This window comes from Chinchilla lanigera, unplaced genomic scaffold, assembly GCF_000276665.1.
Source record: "Chinchilla lanigera isolate Chin_1 unplaced genomic scaffold, ChiLan1.0 scaffold00129, whole genome shotgun sequence".
Classification (NCBI taxonomy): Eukaryota; Metazoa; Chordata; class Mammalia; order Rodentia; family Chinchillidae; genus Chinchilla; species Chinchilla lanigera.
Window position 1 is genome coordinate 2600095 of NW_004955530.1, and position 21391 is coordinate 2621485.

The window sequence follows — 21391 nt, forward strand, 5'->3', positions numbered from 1 at the left end:
TTGGCTCTGTTGATATGGTGTATTACATTTATTGATTCATGTATATTGAAACATTCTTGCACCCCTGGGATTAATCCCATTTGGTCATGGTGAATAATCTTGATGATTTGCTGCATTTTGTTTGCTAGGTTTTTATTGAGGATTTTTGCAGCTATGTTAATTGGGGAGATGGGCCTATAGTTTTCTTTTTTGGTTCGGTCTTTCTTTGGTTTTGGTATCACTGTAATACTTGCCTCCAGGAATGAGTTAGGGAGAATTGTTTCTCTTTTAATTTCATTAAAGAGTTTAAAGAGTATTGGCATTAAATCTTCTCTAAATTTCTAGTGGAATTTAGCTGTGAATCAATGAGCATCTTGCTTTTCTTTGTTGGTAAGTTTTTATCACATTTTGAATTTCATTAACTGATATTGGTTTAATCAGGATTTTTATATCTTTTGATTGAGCTTTGGTAATTCACATGTTTCTAGGAATCTGTCCATTTCTTCTGTTTTCCATACTATGAAAGTAAAGATTTTCAAAGTAAGTAGTGATGATCTTCTGAATTTCCACAGCATATGTTGTGATTTCACATTTTTGATTCCTTATTGCATGTATTTGCTTTTTTCTTTCCTTTCTTGATGCAGTTAACTAGGGATCTATCAATTTTATGTATGCTTTCAAAGAACCAACTGTTGGATTCATTGACTGTTTGTGTTGTTTTCTTATTCTCCATTGCATTGATTTTTGCTCTGATCTTTATAATTTCCTCCCTTCTTTGGGCTTTGGGATTGACTTGCTCTTCTTTTTCTAGAAGCTTGTTGTTCAGTATTAGACTGTTTATTTTTGTTTGTTCTGTTTTTCTGATGTGAGATGTGAGATTCACCACTATAAATTTTACTCTGAGAACTGCTTTTATTGCATCTTGTAGGTTCCAGTAAGTTGTGTTTGCATTTTTATTTGATTGTAGATATTTTTCGATTTTTTATTTCATTTCATGTACAACCCATGGGTTCTTAAATAGGGTGTTGCTTAATTTGCTTGTGCCTATGGAGTTCTTGTGGTTTCTTTTATCAATAATTTCCAATATCATTGCATTATGGACAGATGATATGGATGGGATAATTCTGTTCCTTTGCATTTTACTTAAGCATTTTCTATGGGTTAGTGTATGGTCTCTTTTAGAGAATGTCCCACGTGCAGCTGAGGTTAATGTGTATTCTGTTGTTACACTCTAAATTTCTGTGGGTGTAACACTCTAAAGTTCAGCTGCAACCATTGTTCACAAGTTTGGTTTAGTTCTATTATTTCTTTGCTACTTTTTTGTGTAGTTGATTATCTCTTTGTGACAATGGGTTGTTAAAATCCTTGTTATGATTGTGTTATCGCTTATGTGATTTTCCATGTCTGTTAAAATTTGTCTTATATAGTTGGGTGCTCCTGTATTTTGGTGCATAGATATTTATGATTGTTATCTCTTCCTGTTGCAGTTTTCCCCTAACAAGTATGTAGTGAAATTCTTTATCTGTTTTGATTAGTATTTGTTTGAAATTCACATTGTCTCCAAACAGAATAGCTACCCCTGCTTTTTTCTGGGTTCCTGTTACATAGAATGTTGTTTTCCATCCTTTGACTTTCAGTAAATGAATTTCCTTATGATTTAAATATATTTGCTATATATAGCATATTGTTGGATTTTGTTTCTTGATCTACTCTGCCAGTCTATTTCTTTTGATCTGTAAATTGAAGCCATTTACATTAATGGTTATTATTGCTATGTATTGGCTTATCTTTGTTATGTTATTTTTGTACTGTTGGTTCCTACTTTTCCCCTGTTTAATTCCTTACCCTCTTTCGTGGTTCTTTTCCATTATTCTTCTTGGAACTTGTCTCTTTCTGGAATAACTTCCAGTACTCCTTGAAGGGTTGTTTTATTGGTCATGAATTTCTTTAGTTGTTCTTTGTCATGGAATTATCTTATGTCTGCATTAATTTTGAAAGATAGTTTTGCAATGTACATCAACTTGGGTTGTTAGCTGTTTTCTTTCAGGACCTGAAATACTTCACAACAAGCTCTTCTTAATGTGATGATTTGTTTTGAGAAATCTGCCCTGATTTTGAGGGATTTTCATTCATAGGTGATCTATTTCTTTTCTCTAACAGTTTTTACTACTTTGTTCTTTTCCTGAAATTCTGGGATCTTGATTATTATGTGTCTGGATGTAGATTTATTTTGGTTATGGCTAATTGGAGATATATATGCCTCACCTGTATGTCTGATTCTTATCCCATTCTTGAGAAATATTCTGGTATGACTTTTGCAAATAATCTTTTTATTTCATACATAGACTCCTCCTGTTTTTTCCTTAACACTCATAAATCTTGTTTTTCTTTGCATCATCTTGTAGCTGCTGAATTGTTGCTTTCTGGTTCCTTATTATTTTTGTTTGTTTGTTTGTTTTTGGTTTTTCTCCGGTACCGGGAACCGAACTCACGACCTTGCGCTTGGCAGGCAGGCGCTTTTTGCCGCTGAGCTAAATCCCCAGCCCCTCCTTAATATTTTTGAGAGAACTTTCCTTTCACAGTCACTTGCTGCAATGCTGTCTTCAAGGTCTGAAAATCTATGTTCAGTTTCATTCATGTGGTTTTGCCAGCTTTCAATAGAATTTTTCATTTCCTAGATATTTCTTTGAATCTGTTGCATGCATTCTAGTTCTTCCTTTTATTGGTCATTCAAGGTTTCCATCATATCCTATACTCTATTTTTTATCTGTCTCCTTTAGATATGCTGAGTAATTATTTTATTATTGTTGTCATCTCTTTTTTAACCTGAGAGATTATTTCTCTATATCCTCCTGGAGTTGTTTCTTTACTTCAGTTGCTATCATTTCAGAAACTTCATGTGTGTAATTTCCAATTTCTTCCATATTGTTATCTGTTGGACTTGTCCTGGTTGGGCTGATGGTCTGAGATTTTATTTTGCTCCTTTATCTTGACATTTTTTATTTCATAAAATTTTTAAATTTTATTTTCTGTGATTATCCATGTAAGGATTTTAGTATGTAGCTATATCACTAGTATCAAGACCTGCCTATGAAAAGTCTGTTCTTCAGGGATATCTTCTGTGTATAGGAGATTCTTGGTTTGTGTCTGTCTCAAGATCCTACTTTTCCAATTAATTAAGAGTAGAATGTTGACTTCTGTTTGTCTCTGTCACCACTGTTTTGGTGTAGGGTGTGGTAAGGTCATGATCCCAGAGCTACCCAATATTGCTTTACAAGGGAGAACAACTGATTATAACAGATATGCCATCCTAGCTACTGTAGTACAATTAGTAATAATAATAGCATCAAGTACAGTTTATAAACTGACAAAATATGGTAACTATTAATTTTGTACCTTGGGCCATTGGGGCAAAGTCTATAGTTATATAACAGAACCAATCTTAAATTAGGAGTTTGTACATAAAGTGTTTCCCCTTGTTAGAGTGGATTTACCCTGCATTCCTCCAGATGAACAAATTGCCATGTCCCAGGCACTTCCCATGATGGCTACCAGTCCTACTGTATAGGGGGCTGGGCCAGGCACCTGGGTGCCTCTCATTGGAGGCTCTTGCAATTGTAGAGGGGCTATGGGCATGGAGTCTTTCCCTCCTCTCAGTTCAGCACAGCTTACCAAGTTCCCCTTGATGTGAGAGGGGCACTGGGTAGGGTCTCTCCCCCACCTTGTAGCTCACCAAGGCGCTCATGATAACAAGGGGTATGGGTGGGGTCTCTTCTCTCCTGCATTTCTCATCAAGGCTCCTTTCATGGTAGAGTGGTGGTGGGCAAGGTCTCTCCATACTCTTATGATTTTAACTATATGAGATTAAATAAAACTGAAATGATAAAGCTATAAAATGATTGGTTGTTAACAGTAGTTAGAAAGGAGAAATGAATAGGCCAAACACAAAGGCTTTGCGGGGCAGTGAAGCTTTCTTGTATGATATCATAATGTTGGCTTCCTGCTTTGTACATTTGTCAAAACCCAAAGAATGTACACTGCCAGGAGTGAACTGAAATGTGAACTATGGATTTGTGGTGATACTATATTAAAGTGGGTTCCTCATTTCTACCAAATGCACCATTCTGTGCAGGATGTTTGTGATGGGAGAGATTGTGTACAGGTGAAAAGATGGAAAATAGGAGATGTATAGGAATTCTCTACCTTTTGCTCAGTTTTGCTGTGAAACTAAAATTCTCTAAAAACAAAACCAATTTAAAAGGAACAGACTACTATCCCAAAATGTAGGCTTTGGAGTTTCAGTATCCTTGTAAAAGATTAGTTTCAGGGTTTGCTATAGGCATTTTGTAAAAATTTTGGTTTCTGGCCATGAGCAATCATATTCGAAGTCATCTCATGTGTAAAAGTGGCAAGGTCAGAACTTTAACTATTTCTATCTAAGAGAATAAATGTAGAAGAATTTAAATTATTGTTTTATAGAGGTAACAAGAAATAATGCGAAATGTAAAGAAATAGAGAGTGTTTTCACAATGGTAAGGCTAACTTTAAAAGCAAAATAAAAACCTGGTTGACATTTAAGGCAGGTTTCTGAAATGTCCATATCACATCAACCATGAGGAAAAACAATATGTGAGGGTCTGATAACTCTGAGAACAATCTGAACCCTTGACTTGTGGATTTTAGAAGGCATTTGGTGAAGAGGCTACTACTTTGTATACAACCAGGATTATTTCTTAGATAAGTGAATAGGGTCTTAGTCATCTCTGTTTTGGCCATACAATATTCCTTCTCAGAAGCTGAGTGGTAATATGTGAATAAATCTCAGTCTAGTAAATGCTTAAAAGAAGCAAAAACATTAAATATGTATATGTAAATTTGTGGGAGTGAGAGAGATTTGGAAAAGAAAAGTCTTTTCTATAGCCACAAGTAATTTTATTTCTATTTGCTGATGCTGAATTTAGAGAACACTACTTACAGAATTACACTTGGATAAGTCAACATAATTTAAATAAATATATCAATTCCCTAATTAGATGAGGCGGATGAAAGTGACGAATGGGGATGATACGCTGAAGGTCTGCACAAAGAATGAGAAGATTTTTGCTCAACTGCCTTTCAAGTTTGAGTAAGGTTTGTGCCCCTAAGTTGAATTTTAGGGAAGAATTCATGCTGAATATTTTCCTGGAAATTAGAGGGCAGAGGAATTTGATGTTGGGTAAGGATGGTGATTCTAAAATTGATTTGGATCTTAAAATATCAAAAGAAATTTTGAAATAGAAAATTGAAGATGAAGGGCTCATACTATTTGATTCAAGAATTACTACAAGCCCAGAAATGAATGCAGTTTGTAATTTAAATAAAGAGTTACAGATCAGTGGAACACAATAGTGAGCCTGATACTAGACCAGCATTTGATTTTCATTCAAAGATTCAAATCATTTGAAAGAAATGGCTGGTAAACACATGATGAAAACAATTAGATAATAATATGGAGAAAATGAACCCAAAATACCATCTAATATTTACCAAAAATTAACTTGAAATGGCTAATAAAGATAAACATAATACCTTAATTATAAAATTTATAAAAGAAAACATAGAGTAATATCTTTAGGACATAGAAGTTGCCAAATTTTTTCTTGGATAGGATAGAAAAGGCAATAACATAAAAAAGTAAGTTAACTTCATTAAAATTAAATATTTCTTACATAAGACATGCCATTATTAGATGGATTAGAACTATACTGATTAGGAAAAAATATTTCCAAATATTTCTAAGGAGTGGTGTGATAGATATAAAAAGAACTTCTACCTGAGTGTGATAGGACATGCCTCTAATCCCACCACTCTGGAAAGCTGAGGCAGGAGAATCACAAGTTTAAATCCAACCTGAGCAACTAAGTGCCTTAGCAATATCTTATTTTTTTAAAAAAAAGGGAAAATAAAGGGTTGAGGATGTAGCTTAGGGCAAAACCTTGGACTCAGCCCATAGTACCAGCCAACCAACCTGTCAATCAACTGACCATCAAATGGCTCAACAGTTAATAAAGTTTCTACAATTCAATAATAAAAAATAAACATTTGAATTATATGAAGAAAAAATTTGAGCAAATACTTTACCAAAGAAAATATACAATTAGCACATCAAAAAATGTTCAATATCATGTTAAGGAAATGCAAATTAGAAATCACATTGAGAAACCACTTTAATAAGTCAATAAGAAGCCTCATTAGCCAAGTGTGGAGGCACAGGTCTGTAATCCCAGCACTCAGGAGGCTGAGACAGAAGGATCACTATAAGTTCAAGGCCAGCCTGGGCTACAAGTGAGCTCAAGGCCAGCCTGAACTGCATAGTGAGACCCTGTCTCAAAAAGACCAAAAAAAAAATTTTAAAAAAGAAGCCTTTGTGCTGGAGATTTAGCTCAGCAGCACAGCGCCTGCCTGGCAAGCACGAGGTTGTGAGTTCGTTTCCCAGTACCAGAAAAAAAACCAAACAAACAAAAACAAACAAACAAACAAACAAAAAAGAAGCCTCATTGAATGATATTCTTCAGATTTGTGTAATTCTTTACAGACTGGATACATTTTATTTCAAAATAAAATAACTGATATGAAATTTTATTTATTAATGTGCATCCCAAAGTATTTTGCAGGTAGCATATAAAGCAATGTACATAAATACAAAATAGACATACATAAAAAGATGTAAAGTAAGTGTATCTAAAAAGAAAATGAATTGAATAATAGAAGACTGGAAGGTTAGATAATTTTTATGTGATGAAATGAGTTTAGTAAAATGTTAATGGTAGAGCTGAAGTGGTGAGTATATGATGATTACAAAATTCATTCACATTGTTATCTGTCACAATATTTTTGTAATAAAACATTGGTAGTCATTTCAGATTGAATTGATGTAATGCAAGCATAGCTGAAAAGTTCCAGAAAGGATACATGTATAGAGTAAAATTCTAAATAAATATTTCCTCCTCCTTCTCCTTTTGCAGATTTCATTGAATGTGTTATAGAAGAACTAAGGCCAAAGCCCATGTCATTGCTAGAGTCCTCAGATTCTTCTCTTTGTTTCCCCTCACTCCTCTCATCTGGAAAGCAGTGGCAGAGGGGCAAAGTCCTACATGAGCCCTTCCATGACAGATGAGGCTGCTAACTTCACGTTGTCCAGGGCCTTTACAAACAAACCAGGTGAAAAATATTCAACATTTACACCAGCTGCTTTAATGAGAGCATGATATTGTCTTCCTTGGGGGTCACTCACCGACCTCCAGGATGAGGGTACAGTAGCCAGAAGTGTGTGTTATTTTGTGGGCCAATGCTTAGCACTGGGTGGCATGAGGGCTCTCTCATTACATGGCTTTAACTCTTCAGAAAGACCTCAAAACTGGGCATTAGTGAGAAAAGGACTTAACTTTTAAACTAATAATGACACAATGTAAATTTTAAAAGTACTTAGAATTGTAACATATGACAAGAAGAGTATAGAACGAGGGAGATAAGTAGAGTTAGAGAGTTCACCATCCTTCCACTTTCTGAGAAAATGCGAAATGTTTGAATTTGTCATGGATACTAGTAAAACTGTGATGTGAATTCTAATCATGAAGGTAAATAATACAGTATGGCTCAAAATATAAAAAGCAAATAGAAGGAAGAATGAAATAGTTGAAAATTGATTTTAAAAAGCAACAAAGCAAGGTAAAAAGGAAAATAAGAAAATGGGATAAAAACTAAAAACCATACAAGGGGAGATATAAATCTATATATTAGTATCTATGGTAAATGTAAACATTAAAAATTACAATTCAAAGAAAGATATTGCTAGACTGGATTGAACAACAAAACCCAACTATGTGTGACTTACAAAAAACTCACCCCTTAAATATAAGGATGCATAATATTGAAAAAAAGAGGATATGAAAAAACATGCTATATGAACACTAACCAAGAAGAGACAGTGGAGTTACACTAGTTATTATTCATAATAAACTTGAAGGAACAGATATAGAGACATAAAAATGGGAGTTTCATAACACTGAATGATTTTTTCAGAATAAATATGTTTAATGTTATATGTATTTAGTAACATAGATTTTAATTATACAAAGCAAAATCTGACAGAAATAAGAGAAATAGATACAACATGTAATCAAAATATATGATGAAATTGTGGACATTTAAATTTTAAAAAATTATAGTAGTAAAAGATACATTGCCGTTAAGCCTCCTTAAAATACTTCTCTTTGACTGAACACTTATCCCATCTTTGTTGTCACTTTCTGAAGTAGTTCTGGACATACTTTTTTGATATTGTCTTTAGGAAATGTGATAAAAACGTCGTGAATGTCATCACTGAGTGCTATCTAACAAAAAGGCAGGCTCATAAAAGAATTACAGTGTATCCTTATTCTTATTCACTGAATCTAGTACTATGTGAATTCTGGCTCTTTCTCAGAGTAAAATGACCATAAAAGGTAAACATTTTCAATTGATTCTTGACATGTGAGGTAGCCACAACAGTACAACTAAAGATACTGTAGTGAACTAATCAATGGTCAACTTCAGTAGGAATGCCCAGGTGAGCTGAGTCAGCATGATTCTGGGTGTGGAAGACCTATCTGAGGATGATTGCCTCGGAGGAATGGTTTAAAACTGAAAATTCTTTGTGCCTTTCTGATTGATTGACTGATTAGTTCTTTTGTACCCAACAAATGCATATATATTATGTATTTGTAGTAGAGAATGTTAACATTGTCCAAGATTGACAAGAAACTAGATCTCTAAACTTCATAAATTCACATTTTTTGAGAAAGCAAAATTGAAAATGATGACCACAACAAAAACAAAAACAAAAAACCAGTTTTCAGCCCAATGACACAATCATTTCCCTGGGATCATAGTGAATGCCATGAAGAAAGGTGGGTGCTGTAAAAGAGATAGGGAACATCAGGGGCTCATGTCCTAGTTTTGATCATGGTCAGAATGTGTATGGCATGTGCCAGACATGTCTGTGCTGTGCTTCAATAATTTAGGTGAAGTGGAAGGACATAAGCTACGCCCCTGGCTGAGGGAGTAGTCCACATGCTGAGAGTTAATCCTCCTTAAAGAATACGGTGTCACGGTGTTCTGGGCAAATTAAGAAAGTAAATGTGACTGAGCAGGAGCAGAGAAGATGAGTGGTGAAGAGAAAACCATAACCTGATCATGCAGAGCTTTCAAGTGATGTTAAGAATTTTTTTCCTTTAACCCTAGAAGATACAAATTTTCCAAATTCCTTAAAAAAAGAGTGAAATAATTTGAAAGAATATTATTCTAGATAGACTCAAGATTATATTCAGAGTTTGCATTGAGAAAACTTGCCATAGTTCAGAAAGAATTCACTAATAATGTGCAGTAGGATGGTAAATGTGCACATAAGGAAAAGCACTCTCTTTCTTTCACTCACAAAGTACCCAGTCCGTAGAACAGAGCAAACCTGGTTCCTGATGCCATATGAAAATGAGGACAGGGAGGACTGGAGATGATGCCAGGTGCCTAGCTTTTCTGAAACTCTGGAGCTCTTTTAGGAGTCCAAACATTGGGAAAAGATCGGGAAGTTGGTGATCATAGTATGGTGACAGTACGACTTCCAATCAGGGGTGCTGCCAGTCATATTTTGTGTACTAGTATCTTGTTGAGGATTTTTGTGTCTACGTTCATTAAGGTACTTCTCTTTTTTTGTTTGGGTTCTATTCTGGTTTTGAAATCAGGGCAACACTAGCTTCCAGCTGTGACTTTTGGAGTAATCTTTCCCTTATACTTTCATTGAAGAGTGTGAGGAGGCATTGAGATCTTTCCTAATGTTTGTGTAGAATTTGGCAGTGAATCTGTTGGGACCTTGGCTTTTCTTAGTTGGTAGTATTCTTCTTTAATTCTTCAGTTTCATTGCTTGTTATTAGATTGTTCAAGAATTTTATATCTTCTTGGTTCAGTTTTGGTAATTAATATATGTTTAAGTATCTATCAGTTTCTTCAGAATTACACAATTCATTATAGGGTAGTTGTTATGGTTGATATATTGTGTCAACTTGGGGAGTCTAGAGGTTTGGCTAAGTGACTCAGCAGTTCTGCATCTTGGGGTGAAAAGGACATGCCCTTACCCTTCCGGATGTTGTTCATTGTGTCAACTTGAGAAGTTTATAAGGTGAACTGTGTGATTCAGCAGGAAGCCAGGGTGCTTACTTTGTATTCATACTGAGCCTGTGCAAGAGGAGGGCATGGAGATTATGAGAGTACTACACACCCCCTTGGTGGGGGTAGCCTGCTTACAATATAAGGGAGGGAAAGAGGCTGGCTGTTCTCTGCCACTCTTCCCTTTTGCTCTTGTTGCTTTGCTGTTTTGTGCCACCACGAAATGTTACCCCCTGCCATGTGCCACTCTGCTTTGGAACCAGGTGAGTATGTACTGAAACCTCCACAAACTGTGAGCTAAATAAACCTTTCCTTCCTTAATTTTGGGCACTGTGTATTTTGGCTCAGTAATGACAGAAAAGTAACCAAGACAATAGTAATTTTAACTTATGAACGTTTGAGTTGAGAACCTTCACACTTATGAACAGATCTTGCATTAGGAACATTTGTAGAGGTAAACAAACCATGGGTCTGCAGGACATTGTCACAATTGTGTTGCTGTGTGCTTACTGTGTAGTGCAATAGTGTACAGTAGTACAGTGCTGAACTAGGATCCAGGATGTCTGGAAGCAGGAGGACAAATGGTGGTGATGTGGACAGGCCTGGTGGGAAGCACAAAGCCATAACTATTGGAAAACAAAAGTGAAAATAAATGAGAGATTGGACCAAGATGAAAAGATAGTAGATGTCACTCATTCTTATAACATGAATCATTCAACCACTGGTCAATTCTAAAAAACAAGGAGAAGTTCACAGATGTGAAATCTGTCATGCCAAGGAAGTCAATAACAATACCCAAAACATGTAGAAAAGTAGAGGAGATGGAAAGACTTCTCAGTGTGTGGATATAGGATCGGCATCTGCATTGAGTCCCACTTAGTTTAATGTTTACTCAAGAAAAAGCTAAAAGCCTGTTTGAAGACTTGAAGAAAAACAGTGACAATGTCACTGTCAGCCACGAATGGATTAACAGAGTTGAAGCTCGGGCAAACCATCACAGCATCAAATATGAGTGGAGAGGCTGCAAGTGCAGATAGCACAGATGCCTGTGAATTTCCAGCAACACTCATAGAAATTATTGAGGAAGGTGCTTATTTACTCCAACAGGTTTTGAAAATCAATGAGATGGGACTGTATTGGAAGAAGATTCCAGAATGAAGCTATATCAGTAAAGAGGAAAAGTTGATGCCATGTTTCAAAGCAGCAAAGACAGTCTTACTCTGTTTGGTGGCAGTGCTTCTGGTGATATGAAACTAAAGCTTCTCTTAATTTACCATTCAGAGAACCCAAGAGCCCTCAAAAGCACAGCTAACATCTCTCTACCTATTGTGTGGAGGACTAACTCCAAAGTCTGGGTTACACAGGCCATTTTCCACAACTTAGTTTTCCACCACTTTATGCCAGAGAAAAAGAAATATTGTTTGGAAACAGTTATCCCACTCAACCTTATTTTGCTGCTTGATAATGCATCTGGTCACCCCCAATTCACAGATGACTTATCTCTATGTCAAAGTAGGGCATCTGCCACTGAATACAATGGCACTCTTGCAACCCATGGTCAAAGGAGTCTTTGTGACTTTCAAGAAATATTATTTATTATATTATTTATGTCACACTTTTTGTTGGGCAGTAAAGGCAATCGATGAAACAGGGACAACCTTGTGACAATTTTGGAAGGACTGTAACTTCTACAAGGCAGTAAAAAATACTAACTTTGCTTGGCCTGCCTGAGGTTTTGGCTGGCACCATGAATGGGGTTTGGAAGAACCTTTGCTGTGGTTTCTTCATGAAGTTCATGGATTGAGAAATTGGGTAAGGAGTCCAAAGAGGCCTTCAACAACTTAGTGACTCTTAGCAAGAAGCTGGAACTATATCAGGAAGAGGATGACTTCACTGAACTCCTTGCTGTGCACCATGAGGAGCTGATTAATGAGGACCTGATGGAATTGGAGACCCATGGAAGAGAGCCAAGACAACGATGTTATCAAAGAATTAGTTTCACAACGCAGGAAATGGCCAGGGGATTTTCTTTACCTGAAGAGGCACTGTTGAGAGAATGCTTTGAGAATAAAGTGACAAATGCTGTTCAGTGGAATGAAATTATCTCCTTGTAATGGAAGGTTTGTTTAGGGTTCTCTTTAAATGCTAATGTTACCTGCCCTTGGATAGAGTGATAGTCTAGTTACTGTGGGTGATAGGAAATAAAATTCTTCAAAGCCAGTGACTTCATATTTGTAAGAATGCCTGGTGACAAGTCTATTCTAGAACAACATTTTTATCTTGAATGGTATAATTTAAGTTGTCTTCATTTAATTCACGCTAATGTTGTATTGGAAGTTAACATGACTTGTCAGTGCATTATTGTACTCGCATTGAAAAGAATTCTTTCTGACATTAAGTATGAGCGTCTGAAAGTCTGAATGTGTTGAAATCATGCATAAATATCAGTATTATATGGCAGTTACTTACATAGGAGATTCTTATTCACTCTCCCATTCAGCAAACATTTCTTAATTATCTAATGTACACCAGCAGTTACTAAATGCTGGGGAAGTAAAAGAGATCTAGAACTAAAATTCTGATGAGCCACCACATACTTAGAGAAAATTCATGTATGGTGGGGAGAAGCAGGTGAGCCTGATGCTGTGTATTAGAGATGAATCATGAGAAGGTTAAAAGTACAGTTTAAGGCAATAAAACAATTGATGAAAAAAACTTCTTTCTAAAAAAAGTCAGAAAATAGTTCACAAGGAATGTTAAAATATTACAATTAAAGGTCTACACAATGTCTGGTAACAAAAAAACAAAAAGAAGAGACAAACTATTCTTATATACCTCTTGATACAAGTATGAGCTGACATAGGAAGTTTTCTTTAAGAAAATATAAAATTTAAAACAAATAAGCCCTCTCTGTCTAACTACTAATTTATAGGAAGTACATAGTGCACACATAAACATAGTAAATGACATTAAGGGAATACAATCAGAGAAGAACAGATAGATAGTCCATCTTCCTCAACAACCACAGTAAAAAAAAAAAGAGAAATGGACATCTACAGAGTAAGAGACTTTCAAGAGAAAGAAACAATTTCAATTAATGCTCCGTATTAAGATACTGATTCAAATTATAACAAAAGTGTTTGAAATAATCAGATTTATTGCTATTAAGAAATTATAGTTATATTTTAAGTGCAGTAATGCTTTATAAATTAGATTTTAAAAAGATCATGTCTTGTATTCTTTAGAGCTAAATGCCATGATAGCTGAGATTTGTTTCAGTGTAAACAGGGATGGGATAAAGATGAAATCAAGTTAGTCATTGTAAAGAAATACTCCCACTATCTCTTCCTACTCATAAAATATTTCTGGCCACCAATGTGTGGGTTTCCTGATCCTACATCAAACAATTACCTAGCTCTGTGTGGACCCCAACTGCGTGTTCTATAATTTAACTCAATTCAGTCCATGTCTGGAGATAATGAGTAAGATCAGACCTGTAGGTGGAGAGCTAATTCGAGAAAGCTGCTCTCACCCTCCACTGCCAACTGAGGGTCAGATTCTTACTTGTATTTTTTCCTGACTGGCCAGAACAGGAAGTTCCCATAACACCCTTTTCATTTGCTAGAACAGCTCACACAACTCAGGAAGCAGTTTACTTATGAGATTACTAATATATTAGAAAATGATGTTCTTAGGAACAGCCAGGTGAAAGAGATGCATAGGCTCAGGTCTGCAAGAGGAGAGAGGAGTCTCTATGCCTCTTCAGGTGAGCTGCACTCCAGGAATGCCTGCTGGCTCAGCAACTCAGAGGGTCAGTGACCGCCATCTTTTTGGGTTCGTATGGAAGTTTCATTACATAGGTATAATTATTTCAATCACTGGCCATTGGTGATCAAGTCAATTTATGTTTCTTCTCCTGACCTGGAAATCAGAGAATGAGGCTGTAAGTTCCTCCTGGGTGATTTCACTTGATTGATTCCCTTGGCATCCAGCTTCCAACTTATAGTTATCTGGTGCTTCCAAAAAATCATTCATTAAGATAAATTCAGATATGATTTGAGGTATGGTTTCTTATGAAAAACAAGAAATTCACCATTGTCCTTTCTTTCTCTTAGGAAACTCAAAGAGCTTTGGGAGCTCTGTGCCAGAAATATAGACAAAGATCAAATATATATTTCATGTAACTCATAATATCGTGAATTGCAAACTCTTGAAAATGGTTGATGGATGCCAAAGTGTTTCACTATTTTCATTACTTTTCTACAGTTTGAAAATTTCCATGATAAAGTCCAAAACATAAAATTTCTTAATCACAGAGAAAGTAAGCAAAGAAGCTGGGGAAAGCAATTTCTGAGGGCAAGAACCTGAAACTATTTAAGTAGCTATTGTAAAAGGCAGATAAAAGATGATGCAGAGTTATACCACAGTGTCAGTGATGGAGACAGTGATGAGAAAGAGCTTGAAATGCTTTCAGTTAGAATCACTTGGATTTTGGAAAATGAGAGGACTCTAGGTTTAAATCTTATGCAATTTGATGATGTAAATAATCAGACAGTTAGAAGCAAATGTCCCAAGACACATAATGAGTTCCCATTATTAAAGCAGTGGGTTTGCAAATCTGGTAGGATATTGAAAGAGAGTTTTATAATAGGAAGTTTTTGATACAACACTCAAGGGTAGGAAAATGGTAGGGTGCGAGCTGAACAGTTTTCAAATTCTCTCTCTCTCAGTTTAGAAATTTTTTTTTTTTTTTTTTTTTTTGGTTTTTCTCCGGTACCGGGAACTGAACTCATGACCTTGCGCTTGCCAGGCAGGCGCTTTGCCACTGAGCTAAATCCCCAGCCCCAGTTTAGAAATTTTGAATCAGCTTTTCTTGAATTCCACATCCCCATCTCCCCACAGCTTCCTTTAAGTCTTTCTGTATGGACTGAAATGTTATTTATTGAGTAGGTACCAGTTATCCTTCTTTTTCTTCCTGCAACTGCTAAGTTATTTTATTTTGTGAAGTTGTTCTACACAAATAGAGGATTTGATGGGCAGTTTGGGCAAAAGACAAAATATGAGAAGATGAAAACCATAATTTTGTCTCTGAATAGGCCTGTTTCCTCACCTGCACATTGCCAGTCAGTGAGGTACTGAGTTTTGAAAGAAAGAACAGTTTGTTCATGAGATGACAAGCCATGAGCAAACATTCACAGACTCCAGTTTACTTCCCTGAGTAAAGGCTCAGGGGATTTTATGGGGTGAGGGAGAATATGGCCTGAGGGGTGGAGAAAGCGACTAAACATCAGGAAAGGTGGCATTATGGGTGGTGTGTACACTAGTAAACAGATCTTGAGGCTCATCATGGGCAGCATTTTCAGAAAGTGGAGGAACTAGTCTGACATGAGGGTGACGTTTTTGTCTCTCCAACTTAAAAATGTGACCCAGTGGGTTACTTGTGTGAGTCCAAGAGGAGTCAGTGCTTTCAAACAGTTTCATGTAGACAAGGTGACCTCCCCAAGTTTCTAAACAATTGTTACCAGCCTAAGCAGTCATGGCGACCATGCACCAGGGGATCCATCTATACAAAGCCAGTGGCAGTCATTACTTTAATCTTTAGTTATTTTAAACAAGTAATGAAAGCCAGTAACTAAAAGCAAGCAAAGCTAGAAGGTTTATTTAAATTTTCTGTGAGTTTCAAAGTAAAGAATGTTGCTTTTGGTTTTTAAACTTTAATTCTTGAGGGAGTCTGTTTCCATCCTCCTACAAGGGGAAAATATGTTTAATTATGGAACAAGGGTATACATTTTTCTCTTTCCTCATCAGAGCAAGGACACAACAGTACCAACAACAAACAGAAGTTGTTACTCATCAATGCTTGGGGTTAGATTTGTTTGTGACTTTTTATAAACGTCAGGTTATGCTGAGATGGTTTTAGATATAGAACATGGAAACATTAGAATTATCTATTACTTTATTTTGGTATTTTCAGGGGAAGTAGGTGGATGCAGTAGGATTTATATTTGCTTAATGAATGTTTTTATACAAGTTTAACTTTCCATTTTTATTGAATATTTTTATTTGCTAGAAAGAAGAAAGCAGAGGTTCAACCAGATTTTATACATTAGAAAAAAGTACATGGCACAAAAATAAAACAATGGTATGATAGTAGAATAGAATTACCAGCAGATGCCTGGAAATGGCTTTTGAAAATGCCATGTAAACATACATAAGAGACTTGTGTGGATGGACAATGTGTTCTGCAGAGGAATCACAAAAAAAATGATATGAGAAGTGTTTGGTCATGTTTATAACAATTGTGACATTTACTCATTTTGTACATCAAAGTAAAAATGAAGTAGATGCTATAAAGAGCTGGTTGCAGTCAGTGCTTCGTAGACATCATCACCACCACTGTCATGGCCACCTCTGTCATAAATCATATCAACCAAGTCCAGCCAGAAGTATAGACACACGGAAACACCATGGGGCCAAGCACAGGCTCTGTGGCCAATGCTTGATGTGCTTTGTTGGAACGTCCCAGCATATGCGGAAGGACACACTGCTTTTTCAAGCACCTTTCCTTGAACTGGCAGCTAGCATCTGCCCCCTGCAATTAGATGCCTTTCATTTGTCCAGTGGGGCTGAGTGAACAGGATGACCCATGTAATGTTGACAGTAATTTCCTTAGAAAGAATGATTTTTGGCACTAGATCAGATCATCCTGCATGAAAGCAGAAATGAAACATCAGTCTGCAAATACATTAAATAGGGACAGAACAAGGCTCAAAGAAGGGGGAGAGTGTACTTGAGCCTGAATAGGTTCTGATTAATTCTGAACAAGCACAGCCCTCCCACTCTTGGCAGAGTTATTTGTGATAGAGTTGGATGATAGCTAGGAAGGAGAACATTACTGAAATTGGCTTCATAATTAAAATATGGGAAGAATGGCATGTCTCCACAGGGAAAGAGAGATTGGGGTTTCACAATAGATTGTCATAAAACAGCTAATATAAATGTTGTGAAAGCTCATTCTTAGAGTAATATTTTCAATAATAATGGAGAATATTTTAGCACACATCATTTCTAGATTGTAAATTATGTGGAAGTAGGATCCATGGGTTCCCTTTGTAATTCCCCTAAATTTCCTATATAGGCAGGAAGATCAAGCACAATGATTTTAAAATTAATGGAACAGAACAAGGACTGAAAGGAAACCGGGTTAGAACTTCTTTCTAGATGTGTCCCTAACAATAGCTAGCCCTTTGACCTAGAGAAATGTCCCTTATTTGTAAAGTAAGAGATGGGCCAGACCTTTATTAACTTCCCTCTTACCATTTGGAGAGAAATTAATTTTAAATTAGAAGTAGATAAGACCTGATGTACACACACAAACAAACAGCAAAGTAAACAAACAAGCCAAAAAATCCCCAAGCAACCGTAGCTTCCTATCAAAATGAACCACTGTAACTGTCGAATTTTTACTGGGTGAGAGTCTGTGCGGTAAAAGAGGAATTTGCTTAGCTGACATTGTGTGGCTTTGTGCAGCTCCTCTTGGCTGCTCGGGCTCCCATGCTTCCTTGTTCAGAACAGAACACCCATGGCTAGGAGCTCACAGTGGCCTCTGCTGGGATGGGGCCGCGGCTGTAAGAACTAACCCACCTAACACCATACTTGCTCACCTTGCTCTCTGGTGAAAGGGGAATCTCTTTCCCTCAAGACTGGTCTGGGGGAAAAATAACCAGAATGGTCAGTACTTATCTATTTGTTCTGATTCAATTTTCATTTATTTCACAGTGAAAAGATTTATTAATTATAAGTGAGAGAGGAGACAAAACAAATTTTTAAAAAGGAGGAATCATCAACACTTACAAATATATCTTAAAGGGTTTTAATACAGCATCATATCCATGAATATCACATAACAGCTGCAACAGGGCCCACTGTTTTTGCAAGTCATGAGATTAGCAGGTAAACATGATTGACAGTGAAGAAATACTCAGATGTGATGAAGTGAATTGCAGTAGTCAGAGACTTTTGGTGCAGTCTTGAAGTCAGATAAGTACACAGGTTTGTTTTTTTTTGTTTTTTGTTTTTTGTTTTGATTATTATAGTTTTGGCCTGGGGATATAGCTCAGTGGCACAAGTACCTGCCTGGAAAGTGCAAGGTCCTGAGTTCAATTCCCAGTACAAAAAAACAAAACAAAACAAAACAAAAAGCACACACAAACAAATTGCACTTAGTTTTTTTTTTTTTTGGGGGGGGGTCCCCCTGTATATTCCAGGCTGGCCTTGTGCAGGCTGTGGTTTACTTACCTCTGCCTTTTGAGTACTAGAATTATAGGAGTGTATCACTGTGCCTTGACAAGTGAATCTTTTGTTTCTAAGAACTTCAAAACTTTTGAAAATTCTAGTTAAATCTCTTTTTCAATCAGAAAACTATTTTCCTGGCTGGTACAGTGGCAAACACCTATAAAACCAGTGCTCTGGGAGGCTGAGGCAGGAAGATCACAGGCTCCAAAAAAGCCTGGGCAAATTAGTGACTTAATGAAACCCTGTCTCAAAATGAAAGAAGGGGCTCTGGATAACAGATCAGTGTGAAGGCCCTGAGCTCAGTGCTCAATATGAAAAAACAAAGCACAACCAAAACCAAAACCAAAACAAAACAAATCTCACATTTTTGTAACGGAAGTAGAGGCTGCCTGCTTGGCCAGCTGGGGTGTGAAGAGCCAGGGGAAGAGAGAACAAAGAGCTGTCCCTTGGGAATTCTTCTGGCATCTTCTCCCTTATGTCTTTTTATTGGCCTCATGACCAAATTAGTTCATCTACCTCTTTCTCCTTCTCTTTTGGTCCCATTACGCATCTCCACAAACTCTAGTCCTTCATTCTTCTGTCAAATTAAAAGGAGGGGCTGGGGATTTAGCTCAGCAGCAAAAGCGCCTGCCTGGCAAGCGCAAGGTCGTGAGTTCGGTTCCTGGTACCGGAGAAAAACAAAAAAAAAACAAAAAAACAAACAAACAAAAAAAAAAAATTAAAAGGAGGTCTTCGTATCACTACGCTCCTTTTGTACATGACTTGGTGTAGAGTGGGGCCTTCTGGGCCATTCCAGAATAAGAGAGTTGGAGAAATGGCACATACCTAGAATTTCTACCCAATGTTACATTGCTTGGGATACTGATCACTCCAATTCTTTGTGTCCTTTGAAATGGTTTTTGATGCTTTTCTTGATCTGCACCTCTCCTATTGTACAGGAGATGGGAGTTTTCATCCTTTACTTTCCATGGTGTCCCGATCACACTGGCAGGAAGTGAAGGGCAAATCATGGCAACTTCTGACATCAAAGAGCAGCTTGCCGCACTCTCACCTGCTTGCTTTCTGAATTACTGAAGATGCAACAGCTTTCCAGTTTCATTATTTGTTCTTCGAACCTGTTGTCAGTGGTACAAGAAGAAATCTATTAGGCAAAAAAAACCATGTTTTCTAAGCATGACTGTGAAACTCTTGGTTTATGATTATTGACTATCTATCTATCTATCTATCCATCTATCTACTTATCTATCATCTGTCTATCTTTTTTTTGGTACTAAGGATCGAACCCAGATTCTTTACAAGCTAAGCTTGTGCTTGAGCTTCCACTGAAGTACACCCCAGACCATGGTTATTCATTTGGGTATGAAACAAAGTCATCCATGAACATATATGAAAATACACTCTTCATCAAAAAGCCTCAGAATTTTGTTTCTTGTCTCTGAGTTTTAATGCCCTAAGTGTCTGGCTTGTGGAAGTAAACCACGTGTTTACTCTCTAGCAGTGCGGTAGCAGGAGGCTACTCTGCTATTTTAAGCAGCACATGTATACTCTGTTCTTGGAGGGTGACTACATTTGCTGTCTTTTAAACTCACTTATTGTTTCAGGGGTGTAGTGTGGGGCTGAGTGGAAACCTTTTAATAATCTCTCTGTATCTGAAATAATCAATTGTGTTCTGTATGCAAATGCTCTCAAGAATGCTTACCCTAAGTCGGTCAGTTAAGGTTCATGGAGTGAGGCAGTTTCTACAACATTCCCCAAGTTCACTGGATGTACAGGGCATCTCACTGGTCAAATCCAGGGGAAAAGTAACACTTTTTTATGGAAAACATATCTTACTCTTTATGGAAATTCTAAATTATAAGTGCAACAACCATACTCTGGAGAGTTCCAACAATTTGCACTATTTGTGCACAAAAAAGCTGCTTAAAATGGTTAGTCTTTCTGTCATAAAAATATTTCATGTGATTGGCAAATCAGAAAGTGGTCAATCAGCAGACAGTTACAGAGATGTTTTTCATCTCTAGTAACAGCAGGATGCTAACGGGAGAGTTAAGATGAAGAGGGAAAAAAATGCATTGATTTGTTGACAGAAGCCTAGCAGCTGTCACACTAAAACATGGTTCTCTTGCACTTAATCAATGTCAGCCTTCAACCCAATCGTTCTGTAGCCCAGATGAGAAGCAATCAAAAGGGACACCTTCATAAGCATGGGGCATGCTGGATGGGGTTCAGTGAAGTGTGTCTTTCAGTTTAGGCACTCAAAATGTGATTCATGACTCAGAGCTAGTCAGAAACACTTAACCCTTTGAAAGGGGGTAGCAATTACTTGCTTGTTTCTTTTTCTTTGCTTAAGGTAGAAAATACATTGTGTGTTTCATCTGTTATTTTTAAGGCACCTGTGTCTGTGTTGATGTGCAATTCTTTTTTCTTCACTGGATAAGTTGAAGCATGATCATTTGTCACCAAATCCCTTCTTAAAGTGTAGGGCACTATTTTGAACACGTCTCATTTCTCAGAAAGACAATACAGGAACAGTGAATAATTGGCTACTGACTTGTCATGAATTCTGTGTGAATATTTACTTCATCAAATGGTGCCTCTGTTATTAGTGCTTCTGGTCCAAGGATGATGACTTCAGGGACTGGTGTCCCGACAAAGCAAGGCCAGCTCAAACACCTCCACCCAAACTCTCTGTGGAAGAAGATTGAATTTCATGAGTTTCTTTTTGATGACCAGTGAGGAAGGTGCTCTGAGGGCCAAAATGTGAGTGACAGGGTCACAATGATACAAAGAAATGCCAGGCAATAGCGCCTCTCCTTGCATGGAGGGGATGGTAGCATTCAGGGGCCTCCACACTCCTTGCATCAGGGAGCCCTAAAAGAAGCAGCACTCAGAGAAGCTGCATCATCAGGATGATAGAGCTCCTTCCAGTATTCACAGG

General features: G+C 37.0%; 1 long non-coding RNA gene across 3 annotated transcripts in view; it reads left to right on the forward strand.

Annotated features, from left to right (window-relative positions):
• Positions 1-21391, forward strand: part of LOC102010517 — a 107287-nt gene that overhangs the window by 67698 nt on the left and 18198 nt on the right. For all 3 annotated transcript variants that reach the window (XR_001231996.1, XR_001231997.1, XR_001231998.1), the window contains 2 exons: positions 5013-5109; positions 6984-7179. This is a non-coding gene — a long non-coding RNA (uncharacterized LOC102010517). The remainder of the gene's footprint in view (positions 1-5012; positions 5110-6983; positions 7180-21391) is intronic.